This window comes from Bos grunniens, chromosome 10, assembly GCF_055505025.1.
Source record: "Bos grunniens cultivar Pamir isolate PY7600 chromosome 10, Bosgru_T2T1.0, whole genome shotgun sequence".
Classification (NCBI taxonomy): Eukaryota; Metazoa; Chordata; class Mammalia; order Artiodactyla; family Bovidae; genus Bos; species Bos grunniens.
In genome coordinates, this window is record NC_141174.1 from 62,008,560 (window position 1) to 62,025,659 (window position 17,100).

General features: G+C 36.7%; 1 long non-coding RNA gene across 9 annotated transcripts in view; it reads right to left on the reverse strand.

Annotated features, from left to right (window-relative positions):
* The window catches only part of LOC147364667 (uncharacterized), a 287,481-nt gene that overhangs the window by 108,298 nt on the left and 162,083 nt on the right, over window positions 1-17,100 (reverse strand). Inside the window, exon 4 of one of the 9 annotated variants that reach the window (XR_015134850.1) lies at window positions 16,572-16,645. The exons of 7 other annotated variants lie outside the window; for them this stretch is intronic. This is a non-coding gene — a long non-coding RNA (uncharacterized LOC147364667). Of the gene's footprint in view, window positions 1-2,733; window positions 2,753-16,571; window positions 16,646-17,100 lie in introns of those variants that run through there. One more of the 9 variants, XR_015134855.1, reaches the window with a different exon arrangement.

The following is a 17,100-nucleotide window of genomic DNA, read 5'->3' on the forward strand; positions in this document are numbered from 1 at the left end:
TTAATTAAATACTTACTATGTATGATAACACTGCAGTAGTAGAATATCGGGCTTCCCTGATAGCTCAGTTGGTAATGGACATGGGAATAAACTATAAATATTAATAAATATTTAATAAAAAATATACTGTTGGTGCCAAGAAGAAAATTACAGGATCATAGGAGCATATGCCAGAAAACAGCCTAGATATAGAGTGTGGAAATGTAGGGAGGAGAAAGGGTAAGGGCTTATTTTGTTGTTGCTGTTTAGTCTAAGTTGTGTCTGACTCTTTTGAAACCCCATGGATTGTAGCTCCCCAAGCTCCTCTGTCCATGGGATTTCCCAGGGAAAAATACTGGAGTGAGTTGTCATTTCTTTCTCCAATCCAGAGATCAAGCCCACATCTCCTACACTGGCAGGTGGATTCTTTACCACTGAGCCATTAGGGAAACCCCCGGGCTTCTTTTGGAAGTAACATTTAAGATCTGAAGGCTGAGTGAAAGATGTTTGATTGGTGAAGAATGAAAGAGGGGCTTGTGGATAGAGGAGAGGATGATTGATATCAAAACCAAACAGAAAGAACAGTGCCATTAATAACCTGAGTCAGAAATAACTGTAGCAATTCTTGAACAGAAAGATCAATGTAGTTGGAATATGAAGGACTGTGAAATGAGGTGGACATAAACAGATCATGATGTGTATGTGTTTGTGTATGACACAGACTTTCAGCCTGTATTATTAGAGTTATCAAAGCCATCAAACCATTCATGTAGGATGAAGAGGTGACATGATTGTATCTGATTTGTTAAACAGCATTCTAGCTTTGATACGAAAAGTAATTAGAGTGGAGAACAGATGATATTCAAGTAAATTTTGGGGGATTTGAAGCTTTATAAAACACTTGTAGTCTTTCAGGGCTTAGAAAAGAAATATATTTATAGATAGTCAAAATCTGGTTTGTTAAGCATTTAAATTATTTATAATTCATTACTTGAGCTTAAAAACATTTTCTATCAAATACTTCATATTCAATAGTATATCATATAATATCTATGGGTAAAATATTCTAAAATAAAAATAATAATTTTTCATAATTAATAACTCTGGCAGATACAGACACATATACTAAAACATATATTAAAAGAGCTACTTTTGTAGAATTAGAGATAAACTTTTCACTAGTGTTAGGGACATATTTAAATACTTATTTAAACTTATCTAAAGCAAAATCAACACACTTCTAGCTAGACTAAAGAAAAAACAAAGGGTTTTCTAAATAAAATCACAAGTGAAAAAGGAGAAATAACAGATATCATAGTCATACCAAGGATTATAGGAGAATGTTATAAACAGCCATATGTCAACAAATTGGAGAGCCTAGACAAAATGGACAAATCCTTAGAATCATACAACTTTCCAAGATTGAAGAAACAGAAAACCATAATAGACCAATCACTAGTAGAGAGATTAAAAGAGTAATCAAAGAGCTCTCAAAAAACAAAAGCCCAGGAACATATGACTTCACAGGTAAGGTCTACCAAACACTCAAAGAAGACTTAATACCTATCCTTCTCAAACTTTTTCAAAAAATTGAAGAGAAGGGAATATTTTTAAACTTTTATTATGAGGGTAACATTATCCTGTTACTAAAACCTAACAAACTTGACAAACCACACACACAAAAAAGAAAATTATAAGCCAATATCCCTGATGAACAGAAACGTAAAAGTCTTCAATAAACATTCAGTTCAGTTCAGTCACTCAGTCATGTCCGACTCTTTGCGACCCCATGAATCGCAGCACACCAGGCCTCCCCGTCCATCACCAACTCCTGGAGTTGACTCAGACTCACATCCATTGAGTCAGCGATGCCATCCAGCCATCTCATCCTCTGTCGTCCCCTTCTCCTCCTGCCCCCAATCCCTCCCAGCATCAGAGTCTTTTCCAATGAGTCAACTCTTCGCATGAGGTGGCCAAAGTACTGGAGTTTCAGCTTTAGCATCATTCCTTCCAAAGAAATCCCAGGGCTGATCTCCTTCGGAATGGACTGATTGGATCTCCTTGCAGTCCAAGGGACTCTCAAGAGTCTTCTCCAACACCACAGTTCAAAAGCATCAGTTCTTCGGCGCTCAGCCTTCTTCACAGTTCAACTCTCACATACATGACCACAGGAAAAACCATAGCCTTGACTAGATGAACCTTTGTTGGCAAAGTAATGTCTCTGCTTTTGAATATGCTATCTAGGTTGATCATAACCTTCCTTCCAAGGAGTAAGCATCTTTTAATTTCATGGCTGCAGCCACCATCTGCAGTGATTTTGGAGCCCCCAAAAATAAAGTCTGACACTGTTTCCACTGTTTCTCCATCTATTTCCCATGAAGTGATGGAACCGGATGCCATGATCTTTGTTTTCTGAAGTTGAGCTTTAAGCCAACTTTTTCACTCTCCACTTTCACTTTCATCAAGAGACTCTTCAGTTCCTCTTCACTTTCTGCCATAAGGGTGGTGTCATCTGCATATCTGAAGTTATTGATATTTTTCCCGGCAATCTTGATTCCAGCTTGTGTTTCTTCCAGTCCAGCGTTTCTCATGATGTACTCTGCATATAAGTTAAATAAGCAGGGTGACAATATACAGGCTTGACGTACTCCTTTTCCAATTTGGAACCAGTCTGTTAATAAACATTAGCAAACCAAATAAAATAACACATTAAAAGGATCATACACTATGATCAAGTGGAATTTGTTCCAGAGATACAAGGATGGTTGAACACCTAAAAATCAAACAACATGGTACACTACATTAACCAAATGATGGGTAAAACCATACGATTATAAAAATAGATGTAGACAAAATATTTGACAAGATTTAATACCCATTTATGAATAAAAACGAGTAAAGAAGGAACATATATCAACATATTAAAAGCTATATATGACAAATCTGGGTTCCCCTGGCAGCTCAGATGGTAAAGAATCTGCCTGCAACATAGGAGTTTGATTCCTGGGTTTGGAAGAAACCCCGGAGAAGGGAATGTCTACCTACTCCAGTATTCTTGACTAGAGAATCCCATGGACAGAGAAACCCTGTGGGCTACAGCCCATTGGGTTATGAAGAGTCACGACTGAACGTATGCATGACAAATGCACAGTTAACATCATACTCAGTGGTAAAAAACTGAAAGCTACCCTTCTCAAATCAGGAACAACACAAAAATACCCACTCTTGCACTTTTATTTAAAAGTATTTGATGTTAAAGCCAAAGTAATTAGGCAAAAAAAAAAAGAAATAAAAGGAAATCAATTTGGAAAGGAAGAAGCAAAACTGGCATCATTTGCAGGTGACATAATTATATATATATATAAAACATTAAAGACTCCACAAAAAATTATTAAAAATAATAAATACAGTAAAGTTGCAGGATACACAATCAACAGGAAAACGGGCTTCACTTTCTCTATGTTAATAATAAGCTAACAGAAAAACAAATTATAAACACATTCTTATTCACCTTCATACAAAAAAAGAGAAAAATACCTAGGAATAAATTTAACCAAGGAGACAAAAGACCTGTATACTGAGAACTATAATATACTGTTGAAAAAAATTGAAAAAGATGCAAAAGGAAATATATTCTATGTTCACAGATTGAAAGAATTAACACTGTTAAAATGTTCATATATCCTAAAGAAATATACACATTCAATACACTTCCTACCAAAATCCCAATGACATTGTATTTAGAAAAAGAAATAAAAATTCTAAAATTTATATGGAAACACAAAAGACCTTGGATGGCCAAAGAAATCCTGAGAAAAATGAAGAATGCTGGAGGTGTTACATTCCCTGATTTCGAACTATATTACAAATTCATAGTAAACAGAACAGCATAGTACTGGAAGAAAAACATAGACAGAGATCAATGAAATAGAATTGACAACTGAGAAACAAACCCACACTTATGTGGACAATTAACATATGACAAAAAAAGCAAAGAATGCACAATGGAGAATGGATATTCTCTTCAATAAATGGTGTTTGGAAAACTAGACAGTCCCATGCAAAAAAAACAAAACTAGAGCATTATCTCATATCATATCAAAAATAACAAAATGGATTAAAGATTTGAATGTAAGCCTGAAACCATAATATACCTAGAAGTAAGCAGAGGCATTACACTCTTTAACATCAGTCTTAGTAATGTCTTTTTAGATAGGAATCCTCAGAAAAGGTAAACAAAAGCAAAACAAAATAAATGGAATTGCATTAAACTAAAAACCTTCTGCAAGGCAAAGGAAATCATCGATAAAAGTAAAACTTAACCAAACGGGAGAAGATATATTCAAATGATATATCTGATAAGTTATTAATATCCAAAATATATAAAGAACTCATACAACTCAACAACAAGAAAAAACACCTCAATTTAAAAATGGATAGAAGAGTGAATAAACATTTATCCAAGACATACAGATGGCCAGGAGTTACATGAAAAGATGTTCAACATCACTAATTATTAGGAAAATGCAAATCAAAACCACATTTATAATGGCTTTCATCAAAAAGGCAAGATATAACAAAAGTTGGTAAGGATGTGGAGAAGAGATAACTTTCATACATTATTAGAAGAAACATAAACAGGCTCAGCCTTTATAACAAACCAAATAAATGTAGGAAACAAACTTATGGTTATCAGAAAGAAAGGGAGAGAGGGGTAAATTGAGAGACTGGGATTGACACTCACACACTACTGTATGTAAAATAGATAACTAATAGGGATCTACTGTTTATGAGAGAGACCTCTACACAATACTCTGCAATAACCTAAATGGGAGAAGAATATGAAACAGAATGAATATATGTATATGTGTAACTGATTCACTTTGCTGTACACCTGAAACTAATACAATATTGCAAATCAACTATATGCCAATAAAATTTGTTTAAAAATATTTAAATGGAGATTCCTTAACAAAATAAGAACTACCATATGATCCAGATATCCCAATTCTGGGTATTTTTCTCAAGAATAGAAAAACACTAATTTGGAAAAATATATGCACTCATATCTGGAGAAGGCAATGGCACCCCACTCCAGTACACTTGCCCAGAAAATCCCATGGGTGGAGGAGCCTGGTAGGCTGCAGTCCATGGGGTCACCAAGAGTCGGACATGACTGAGCGACTTCCCTTTCACTTTTCACTTTCATGCATTGGAGAAGGACATGGCACCCCACTCCAGTGTTCTTGCCTGGAGAATCCCAGGGACGGGGGAGCCTGGTGGGCTTCCATCTATGGGGTCGCACAGAGTCAGACACGACTGAAGCGACTTAGCAGCAGCAGCAGCAGCAGCGCATGCTAGTAAAGTAATGCTCAAAATTCTCCAAGCCAGTCTTCAACAGTACATGAAACAAGAACTTCCAGATGTTCAAACTGGATTTAGAAAAGGCAGAGGAACCAGAGCCCAAATTGCCAACATCTATTGGATCATCAAAAAAGCAAGAGAGTTCCAGAAAAACATCTACTTCTGCTTTATTGACTCTGCCAAAACCTTTGACTGTGTGGGTCACAACAAAGCGTGGAAAATTCTGAAAGAGACCACCTGACCTGCCTCTTGAGAAATCTGTATGCAGGTCAAGAAGCAACAATTAAAATGGGACATGGATCAATGGACTGATTCCAAATTGGGAAGTAGTATGTCAAGGCTCTATATTGTCACCCTGCTTATTTAACATCTATGCAGAGTACATTATGAGAAATGCTGGGCAGGATGAAGCAAAAGCTGGAATCAAGATTGCCAGGAGAAATATCAATAACCTCAGATACGCAGATGACACCACTCTTATGGAAGAAAGTGAAGAGGAACTGAAGAGTCTCTTGATGAAAGTGAAAGTGGAGAGTGAAAAAGTTGGCTTAATACTCAACATTAAAAAAAACTAAAGTCATGGCATCTGGTCCCATCACTTCATGGCAAATAGAGGAGAAACAATGGAAACAGTGAGAGACTTTATTTTGGGGGGCTCCAAAATCCAGATGGTGACTGTAGCCATGAAATTAAAAGACGCTTGCTCCTTGGAAGAAAAACTATGACAAACTTAGACAGCTATTTAAAAGCAGAGACATTACTTTGCCTACAAAGATCCATCTAGTCAAAGCTATGATTTTTCCAGTAGCCATGTAAGGATGTGAGAATTGGACCAGATAGAAAGCTGAGCACCAAAGAATTGATGCTTTTGAACTGTGGTGTTGGAGAAGACTCTTGTGAGTTCCTCAGACTGCAAGGAGATCCAACCAGTCAATCTTAAAGGAAATCAGTCCTGAATATTCATTGGAAGGACTGATGCTGAAGCTGAAGCTCCAATACTTTGGCCACCTGATGGGAAGACCTAACTCATTGCAACAGACCCTGATTCTGGTAAAGATGGAGAGCAGGAGGAGAAAGGGATGACAGAGGACAAGATGTTTGGATGGCATCACCAACTGAATGGACATGAGTTTGAGAAAGCTACGGGAGTTGGCGATGGACAGGAAAGCCTGGCGTGCTTCAGTCCATGGTGTCAGAAAGAGTCGGATGCGACTGAGTGACTGGACTGAACTGATTAAGAACAAGGGATTTCCCTGGTGATCTAGTGTTTAAGACTATGCCCTTCTAATGTGAAATGCCAGGCTGGATGAAGCACAAGTGGAAACCAAGATTGCTGGGAGAAATATCAGTAACTTCAGATACGCAAATGACACCACCCTTATGGCAGAAAGCTAAGAGGAACCAAAGAGCCACCTGATAATGTGAAAGAGAAGAGTGAAAAAGCTGGTTTAAAACTCAATATTCAAAAACCAAAGATCAGGGCATCTGGTCCCAGTACATCATGGCAAATAGATAGGGAGACATTGGAAACAGTGAGAGACTTTATTTTTCTTGGGTTCCAAAATCACTGCAGATGGTGATCAGCCATGAAAAAGTCGCTTGCTCCTTGGAAGAAAAGCTGTGACAAAAGTAGACAGCTATTAAAATGCAGGGACATTGCTTTGCCAACAAAGGTCCGTCTATTCAAAGCTATGGTTTTTCCAGTACTCATGTATGGATATGAGAGTTGGACTGTAAAGAAAGCTGAGCACCAAAGAATTGATGCTTTTGAACTGTGGTGTTGGAGAAGACTCTTGAGAGTCCCTTGGACTGCAAGGAGATCCAACCAGTCCATCCTAAAGGAGATCAATCCTGAATATTCATTAGAAGGACTGATGCTGAAGCTGAAGCTCCAATACATTGGCCACCTGATGGGAACAGCTGACTTATTTGAAAAGACCCTGATGCTGGGAAAGATTGAAGGCAGAGTGAGAAGGGGATTTCAGAGGAGAGATGGTTGGATGGCATCATTGACTTAATGAACCTGAGTCTGAGCAATCTCTGGGAGATGGTGAAATACAGGAAAGCCTGGCTTGCTGCAGTCCATGGGGTCATAAAGAGTCGAACACTGTTAAGCAACTGAACGACAACAAGATTTGATCCCTGATTGGGTAACTAAGATCCCACATGCCACACAGTATCACCACCAAAAAATAAAAAAAAAACTAAACATATAGTACACACACACAAAAAACACCATAAATCTCTTCAGTGACAAAGGAAATGTTTATTCCTTATATATTACTTTTTTAATTTGAAAAATCTATAATTCATTGAACATACCAAATAAAAGTAAAGGATGTGGCATGGGTCACTAAGCTTAGATATCGGACATGTTAAAACCAGAGATTCACTGCTGACAGAGAAAAGCTGACATCTTATCTCTTTGCTTTATAAGTTCTCTATTAGCTTCTGTTTGTAATGCAGTGAAGTTTGTACAATTATTCAGAACTTGCATCCCTTTGACATATTCATCAATAAAAATGTACAAGACCCTAAAATCATTTAAAATTAGCATTTAGTGACACTTACAAATAAGGTTTTAATTGGTAGAAGGAAACTTTGCATGCAAAGTACATATTGTATGTCACATTTTATTAACTACTATGGCAAGTTCCATGCTAACATTTTTGTAAACAATTCTGTAAAGGTAATGTCATTATTTATTCACCTCAGACCAAGAACATAGCTGGACTTTTAATTTTCAGCCTATTGTCGGTTTAATTTGAATAATTTTAGAACAGTTTTGGTATTAAGTCTAGTGGTGAAAATGGAGATGTTTATCAGCCAATCATATGCATACTCAAAAACTTCAGGCATTAGTACATTGACACGCATGTTAGGGCAAATAAAAATTGATTTTGTTTTAAAAAAATATATAGACCTGATATTACTAAATTTCATCAATGGTAAATTTGAAATATGTCTAAACAGAAAGAAAATTGAACTACTGTAATATTTGTTAATGTTCTCATTTTAAGCTAAAGACATAGTTATCTCTTTGGATAATAGGTTCAGTTTTCACATGATAACAAATAGAGTTGTTCGATTACTATGTCGTGTCTTACTATTTATGATTGCAAAGAGTATAGCACGCCAGGCTTCCCTGACCTTCACTATCTCCTGGAGTTTGAGTAGAAGATTTTTATTTTTTTAATTAATTTTTATCAGAGCTCAGTTGCTCTGCAATGTTGTTTTAGTTTCTCCTGTACAACAAAGTGAAGCAGTTATATGTATACATATACCATCTTTTTTTCAGATTTCCTTCCCATTTAGGTCATCACAGAGAACTTTAGTAGAGTTCCCTGTGCTACATAGGGACCTCTACATATAGTAGGTCCTCAATGGTTATCTATTTTGTACATAGTAGTGTATATGTGTCAATCTCAATTTCCCAATTCATTTCGTTTCCCACTTGGTATCAATAAATCAGTTCTCCACATTTGTGTTTCCACTTTTGCTTTGTAAGTAAGTTCATCTGTAACATTTTTCTACTGCTGCTGCTGCTGTTAAATTACTTCAGTTGTGTCCAACTCATTGTGATCCTGTGGACCGTAGCCTGCCAGGCTCCTCTGTCCAGGGGATTCTCCAGGCAAGAATACCAAAGTGGTTTGCCATGCCCTACTCCAGGGCACCTTCCCCACCCAGGGATCAAACCTGCATGTCTATGTCTCCTATAGTGACAGGCAGGTTCTTTACCACTCATGCCACCTGGGAAGCCCACCATTTTTCTAGATTCTATGTATAAGCAATATTATATGATATTTGTTTTTCTCTTTCTTACTTCACTCTGTATGACAGTCTCTAGGTCTATACATGTCACTGCAAATGGCACTATTTCATTCCTTTTTATGATTAATATTCCATTGTGTAAATGTAGCGTCTTTATCCATTCCTCTGTTGATAGCCATTTAGATAGCTTCCATGTCCTGGCTATTGTAAATAGTGATGCAATGAACATTGGGGTTCATATATTTTATTAAATTATGGTTTTCTTCAGGTATATGCCCAGGAGAGGGATTGCTGGGTCATATGGTAGTTCTATTTTTATTTATTTATTTTTTAAACAAACCTCCATTCTGTTCTCCATAGTGGCTGTACCAATTTACATTCCCACCAACAGTGTAGGAGGGTTGCCTTTTCTCCACTCTTCAGCATTTATTGTTTGCAGATTTTTTGATAATGGCCATTCTGACTGGTGTGAGGTGATACTTCATTGTAGTTTGATTTGCCTTTCTCTAGTAAGTAGTGATGTTAAGCATATTTCATGTTTGTTGGCCATCTGCATGTCTTCAGAGTAGAAAACTTTTAGAGCTAGTGTACTGTGCCTGGCTTGGCAGTAGCTGCAACATGATCTTAACTAGACTTTTAATTTCATTCACTTCAACATATTAGGGCTTCCCTGGTGGCTCAGAGGGTAGTGTCTGCCTGCAATGCAGGAGACCCAGGTTCAATCCCTGGGTCAGGAAGATCCCCCGGAGAAGGAAACGGCAACGCACTCCAGTACTCTTGCCTGGAAAATCCCATGGACAGAGAAGCCTGGTGGGCTACAGTCCATGAGGTCGCAGAGTCGGACACGACTGAGCGACTTCACTTCACTTAGTAAACATTTTAGGTATAAATTTTCTCCTGAAATTATCATAGCATTACAAAATAAGTGAGACAGAAAAAAACTTTACATATATATGTAAGCACACACATATATATGATAATATTTTTATATTATATATGTTTACATGTAAAATACATATTTATATGTAAGGCTTTATGTATACTAAACATAGTCTTCATAATCATAAATTATGGTTTTAACTCTCTTGTTTCCTTGGCCAAAATTTGTCTTTATCTTTAACTTACATTTCTAAAACAGTATCAAAGACACTCCTTCAGAGTCACAGTCATAGAGCCAATCATGTTTGAATTTTTAAAGTGTATAAACACAATAGAGAATGACAGTTTATATAAAATTCTTATTACATATAATGGTGCTGATGATGATATCCTGTCAGTAGGACTTGTATCTTTTCCATCGGTGTTTTTCCATCAGTGACTGGAAAGTTCATCTGCCCGGCTCTTTGATTTTAACCCACAATAAGCCTTTATAGGATTGAGGTATTTTCATGGTAGTCCCTGATCATTAACAAAATGACATTGGGCAGGAGAGAATTATCCAACAGCTGACACACCTACCATATATTTTGATTATGTCAAAAGAAATTGTTTATTATAACATATTTTAACATTTGTTTTCAGATATAAAAATGGAAGATACGATTATTTATGCATGCTTGTCCTCATTCTTTGCACGCTAACGCCTTGTGTAAAATACACACTTATTAAAAGATGTAATGGGAGCCTTATTTGAAAATCTGGCTTATCTTTTATATGAGAGCTAGCAATACTTGGACAAAATTATGTTTTAGCTAATAGAATGAAAAATGGGAGATAGGAAACAGAGTTTAGCAGAGCCATAACCAATAAGATGGCACAAATCCAAGAAGGAGAAGTCATGCAAGAAAATCCCTGAGTATCTTTTTTGTCAGAACATGGCATTAGATGAAAGGAATTCAGTAAACATAGATTATTTTTAGGGCAGCATTTTTTGTAGTGCCTCAAATATTTAATTGAATTCAAAACTACTTTGAGATAAGTCCTGCTTTGATGTGTGAACATTGTTAGAAGTACAATAATCAGACGATGATTGTATATCCAGGGCAAGTGTGTTTATCACTGGTATTAGCAGTTACCATGTGGAGCAGTAGGCTAGAGTCAGGTTGAAACCACAGCATGCTTGAATCCAGAATGCATAGTCCCTTATGTTTAAAAGCTATGCAAGTTAGTAATAATATTAAAATTATTTATCTTTTAAAAATTGTATTTATATTAGCTATTGCAATCTGATTTAATAGTTTACCTGTTTCATATTAATCTCCCTACTCACACAATCATTTCCATGGAAACAGGGTCCTTTTATTACTCACAGATGCGTAGAAGACTTCTAGAGCTGGTATTTTGTGGCTGGCTCAGAATTAGCTACAACATGATCTTGATTACAATTTTAGCTTTGTGCACTTAAAAATGTTAGGTATAAATTTTCTAGTGAAATCATCCTAGTTGTAGGTCTAGCAAACTGAGCAAACATAGAGACATTCAGTTAAAAATTGAAGTAGGAATGGATGAATGAAATTTTTACACTCTTCCACATTTAAAAAATGTTAGACATTTAGTGTGTATTTTTTATAAAGAAAACCCATAAGAAAGTTATAAATTCTTCTGTTCTTGTAGCATTTGTACTTAGAGTCTGTTCATATAAACAAGAGGATTCAGAGAACATAATCTTCTGTCATGTCTATGCAGTCAACAGTTTTTGGAATAATTGCACTTTTAATATTTAAGTAAGTAAATGTTAGTTGCTCAGTTGTGCCCGACTCTTTGCGACCCCATGGACTGCAGCCCACCAGGCTCTTCTTTCCATGAGATTTTCCAGGCAAGGATACTGGAGTGGGTTGCCATTTCCTTCTCCAGGGGATCTTCCCAACCCAGGGATCAAACCCAGGTTTCCTGCACTGCAGGCAGATTCTTTACCGACTGAGCTATAAGGGAAGCCCTGTAATACTTATGCATAATTTAATCATGTGAGAGTGTGAAAGACAGGCAAAATGGATTTTTAATTTTGGATTTAATATTTCTTCCACTAAGTGTAATGAAAATTTTCAGGAGTTCACAAATAGACATGAACTGTTTTTTTAAATTCTGGTAATTATTAACATTATTCTCAACCCAAAGCTTTCAGAGAGAGTCCTTTATAATTAATTAATCTGATATCATGTTGGGATATTAACTAGGAACTGAGCAATTGTTGAGCATGTGCAGAATATAGAGTCCCTGCAGATTATATTTTTAAAGATAGAGATTTCTAGTATCTAACTTAGTAGCTGGGCCATTATAGAAACATATAGAAACATATAATCCTGGTAACAAACAGATCATCAAGTTTACAAAACATAGCTGGCTCCAATTTTGTATCAGAATATTATACACATGCATAGTTAGATCTATATTTATTCTTATCATAGTGACTACTTATATGTATCTGAGAGTAAATTTACTATGCTTAAATGTTAATTTTATTTAAAATATCTAAATAGAAGGCAATCACACATATATGAAAATAAATAAAGACATATATACAACATTATCCCATATTTCTTTGTAAATCTTTAGGATTATTTTAGAGGTTGAATATTACATCAAATCTCTTCTCCATATTTTATTGAATAGTTTCTAGATATATCATTGCAAAACACTGTAATTGAAGCTCAAAAATAATATACTGAGAAAAGCATTATTAAACCCATAGATGAAGGCAGATGTGATAAAATAATCCTCTCAAACTAACAGTTTATTATTTTAGATTTTTTTCTTCAAAATAAAATAGATTAGGAAGTAAGATCTGACAACTGAAAGATGACCATACAACATATGAAAGTTTATTGTTTTTTCCTTTTTGGTACTTGAAAGTTGAGTCTTGCTTAGCATACTGCCCAGTTGGGTGGACCACCAATAAATCATGAAAAATTGTAAAATGTAAATATATGATTTGAAGCTAAGAGTAAAGCAGTTGAATGTAAGTGTGCTCATCTATTGCTGCTTTGTTTGGAGGCATTTTTATTGCAGTCTGTAAAATGATGTTGAAGAGAGGGCACTCAGAAATCAGGGCACTCCATCATCATCATTTGATAGATAATCTTATCCAAATTTTAGAAAATAAACTGATTTTTACAGTCTTGGTCAGGAGGCTTAAAGCATATATCCTTTTTCAAAACATATAGGCACAATTGGATAGAAGCACTATCATCGGCTGACATCAGTTCAGTTCAATTCAGTCACTCAGTTGTGTCTGACTTTTTGTGACTTCATGGACTGAAGTGTGCCAGGCCTCCTTGTCCATTAACAACTCCTGGAACTTGCTCAGACTCATGTCCATCGAGTCAGTGATGCTGTCCAACCATCTCATCCTCTATCATCCCCTTCTCCTCCTGCCTTCCATCTTTCCCAGCATCAGGGTCTTTTCCAATGAGTCAGTTCTTCACATCAGGTGGCCAGAGTGTTGGAGTTTCAGCTTCAGCATCAGTCTTTCCAATGAACACCCAGGACTGATCTCCTTTAGGATGGACTGGTTGCATCCAAGGGACTCTCAAGAGTCTTTTCCAACACCACAGTTCAAAAGCATCAATTCTTTGGTGCTCAGCTTTCTTTATAGTCCAACTCTTACATCCATACATGACCACTGGAAAAACCATAGCCTTGACTAGATGGACCTTTGTTGGCAAAGTAATGTCTCTTCTTTTTATATGCTGTCTAGGTTGGTCATAGTTTTTCTTCCAAAGAGCAAGTGTCTTTTAATTTCATGGCTGCAGTCATCATCTGCAGTGACTTTGGAGCCCAAGAAAATGAAGTCTGTCACTGTTTCCATTGTTTCCCCATCTAGTTGCCATGAAGTGATGGGACTGGATGACATGATCTTTGTTTTTGAATATTGAGTTTTAAGCCATCTTTTTCACATACCAATCTTGCAATGATCATATGGAGGCCTTTCTGGGACAGACACCTCCCCCTAGCTCCTCTCTGAAGAACTTAGATAATAGTATCTAATGCATTTTCCCTGAGTTTTTCAGATGTTAAAGCCACTACCAAATGGAAGAAATTAACTACTTGATGATCATGATCATGTAGAACTGACCTTCTAGCACCTAAGGATTGTTAATGTTGACTCCTATGACACCGTCTTGTTACCTCACCATCAACCAATCAGGGGACCGTGTAGGAGCTGGTCACATACCCTGTGACACACCTCCCTCACTTTGCCTTTTAAAATGCTTTGCTGAAACCCTTCTAGGAGATCAAAGTTTTAGAGCAAGGGCGAGCCACCTGTTCTCCTTGTATTGCCACTTTTATAATAAACACTGTACTTTCCTTCATCACAACCCAGTGTCAGTAGCTTGGCTTTACCGTTTGTGGGCAAGTGGACGGTCCCAAATTTTCTATCTAACATTGTTGGATAGAAAAGCAAAGAATTTTGCAGAACTTAAAGCAATTTCTATAGACTGATGCTTGGAAACAAGGTCTGGTTCAAATTGCTCCATCTGATGCTTCCATGGGCAACTAAAGGAGCAATTAAATCTGCCAACTTCAAATAAGAGTAACAATGGGGAATTGAAACTGAACTTGAAAGTGAAATAAGGTGCTGATAAGGATACAATATTTCTACCCTTGTCAAGGGGGAAAAAACAGATTTTCAAAGTGATACTCCTTTAAAAATAAAGCAAAAATCAAAAATATCCATGCAAAATTATGCTAAATATGGGAAGCTGTTGTGGTCACATGACATATCACATGAGACTTTGTTATGAATTAAAATGTCAGTGGAATCACCACTGTCTGCCCTATTCCACTCATAGTTAGGCATAGCATGTTTCCAAATTGAGTCTTGGAAATTCTGACCTCTGCCCCTCCATGCTAGAGAATATCTCTCAATTTTAGAGATATAAACATAACGCATTATTGGGAAATTATATTTTCATTTTATTAAAAATATTTCTCCTTTAGTATTTCTTCATGCACTACACACCTAATTGAATACCCTATTGTAATATGATGGTTGTTGATGGTATGAAACATTTCTTTGAGAAATGGGAAGCACTTAAAATAAAACATGGATCTTAGTTTTAATTTAGTCAAGTGACAAAATATAAAAATGACTTTCTTTTCAAAAAAAATAGAGGACATACTGGTAGGAAAATAATCAATTTTTAATGGCACAAAAAGTTAAACATTTAAGAATAATTTAATAAGAAATATGCAAATCTTATGTGAAACATTTTAGAATATACCTGAAGGACACAAAAGTAGAATTGAACAAAAACAATAACACATTAAAAAGATGACAATTATCTTTAATATATAAAGATATATATAAATATGTATATATAAAATTTATATATATATTTAATACTTTATATATATTATACATATAATATATATGTGTATATGCTATATATATATAAAGATATGTATTTAATATATAAAGTCACTACAATACCAAATAAAATGCAAACAAAATATTCTAGGAAGTGAATTAAAGTATTACAAAAATTCATACAGACATATAACATGATAGAATAGCCATGAAAGAGTAACATCATCAAGATGGTATCATGGATCATTCGTGACATCTGTCCCCTTCATGAGAAGACTATCCACAGAGAAAACATCCCTGTGAAAATGCCAGAAGTGGGCGATGCCCCTGAAGCACCCACCTGGACCACAGAAAAGGACTGCATTAGAAGAGTAAGAGGAGTGGCTTCACTCTGACCATGTCTTCTCTCCCCCAGGCCAGTACAGACATGAATCTATAGCTCTTCTCTACATCTAAACTTTATCTAGTAGTGAAGAAGAGCCCAAAGTGAACATCCAGCTCTCCCATCAGTGAGGGAGGATTCTCAGGAGGCCCAATTAGGACCTGCCTAGTGGAGATCATTAAGGGAATCCTTTGGCCTAGACCACTGTTGGACAGGAGCTTATAGCAACCATCACTCAGATCATGGCTGATCACTTTCTTGGACAAAGCAGTGTTCTCAGCTTCAGCACAGATGCCTGATAACAAAGAAGCACATTCTTTGGCCTGCCTCAGCAGGGAAACAAATTCACAACAACCACCACCTCCAACTGCTGAGCATAGCCTCCAGTTTCACCCAGCAGGAAGCAATGCCAGAAAACCCAGGCAGCTGTAGAGCCAATGGTACAGCCTCACTTGGACAGGAAGCCAAGGCAGTAAATCTTCTCAGCTGTTGAGCATAGCCTCTGGCCCTGCCTAACCAGAGAGACTGAACAGTGATCCTGGGCAGCCTTGGAGCCCAGCCTATGCCTTGTTCCCATTGTGGAATGCAGAATGCAATCTCATCCACACAGAAAGCATAGCCACACAACCCAGCTGTGGAGTATATCCTGTACCTCAACTGACCAGGAAACACAGACAGTGCCACTGCCCAACCACAGAACAGTCTCCAGTCCCACTCAACTAGAGGATACAGATGGAGGCACTGCCTAACCAGAAAGCCTGGCCAGTGACCTCACCCAACAGCAGTGCACAGGCAGCAACTTACCTGATCATGAAGCCAGCAACTTACCTGATCATGAAGCCAGTAGTCCTGCCCAACTTCAAGGCAAAACCTGGTCTGATCTCAGAGCAAAACCTACATCCCTGAATAGTTACAAACATTAAGAAAAAAGGAAGAATTCAAATACACAAACTAACTTTACCCATCAAAATAGACCATTTCCTAACTCCATACACAAAAATAAACAGAATGGATTAAAGACTTAAATATAAGGTCAGAAACTATAAAGCTCTTAGAGGAAAACATAGGCAGTACACTCTGACATAAACCACAGCAATATCCTCTTTGACCTACCTCCTAGAGTACTGGAAATAAAAACAAAAATAAACAAATGGGACCTAATTAAACTTAAACATTTTAGCACAGCAAAGGACACAGTAAACAAGCTTAAAAGACAACCATCAGAATGGGAAAAAGTAATTGCAAATGAAGCAATTGACAAAGGATTAATCTCTAAAATATATAAGCAGTTCACACAGCTCAATATCAGAAAAACAAACAGTCTAATCAAAAAATGGGCGGAAGATCTAAACAGACA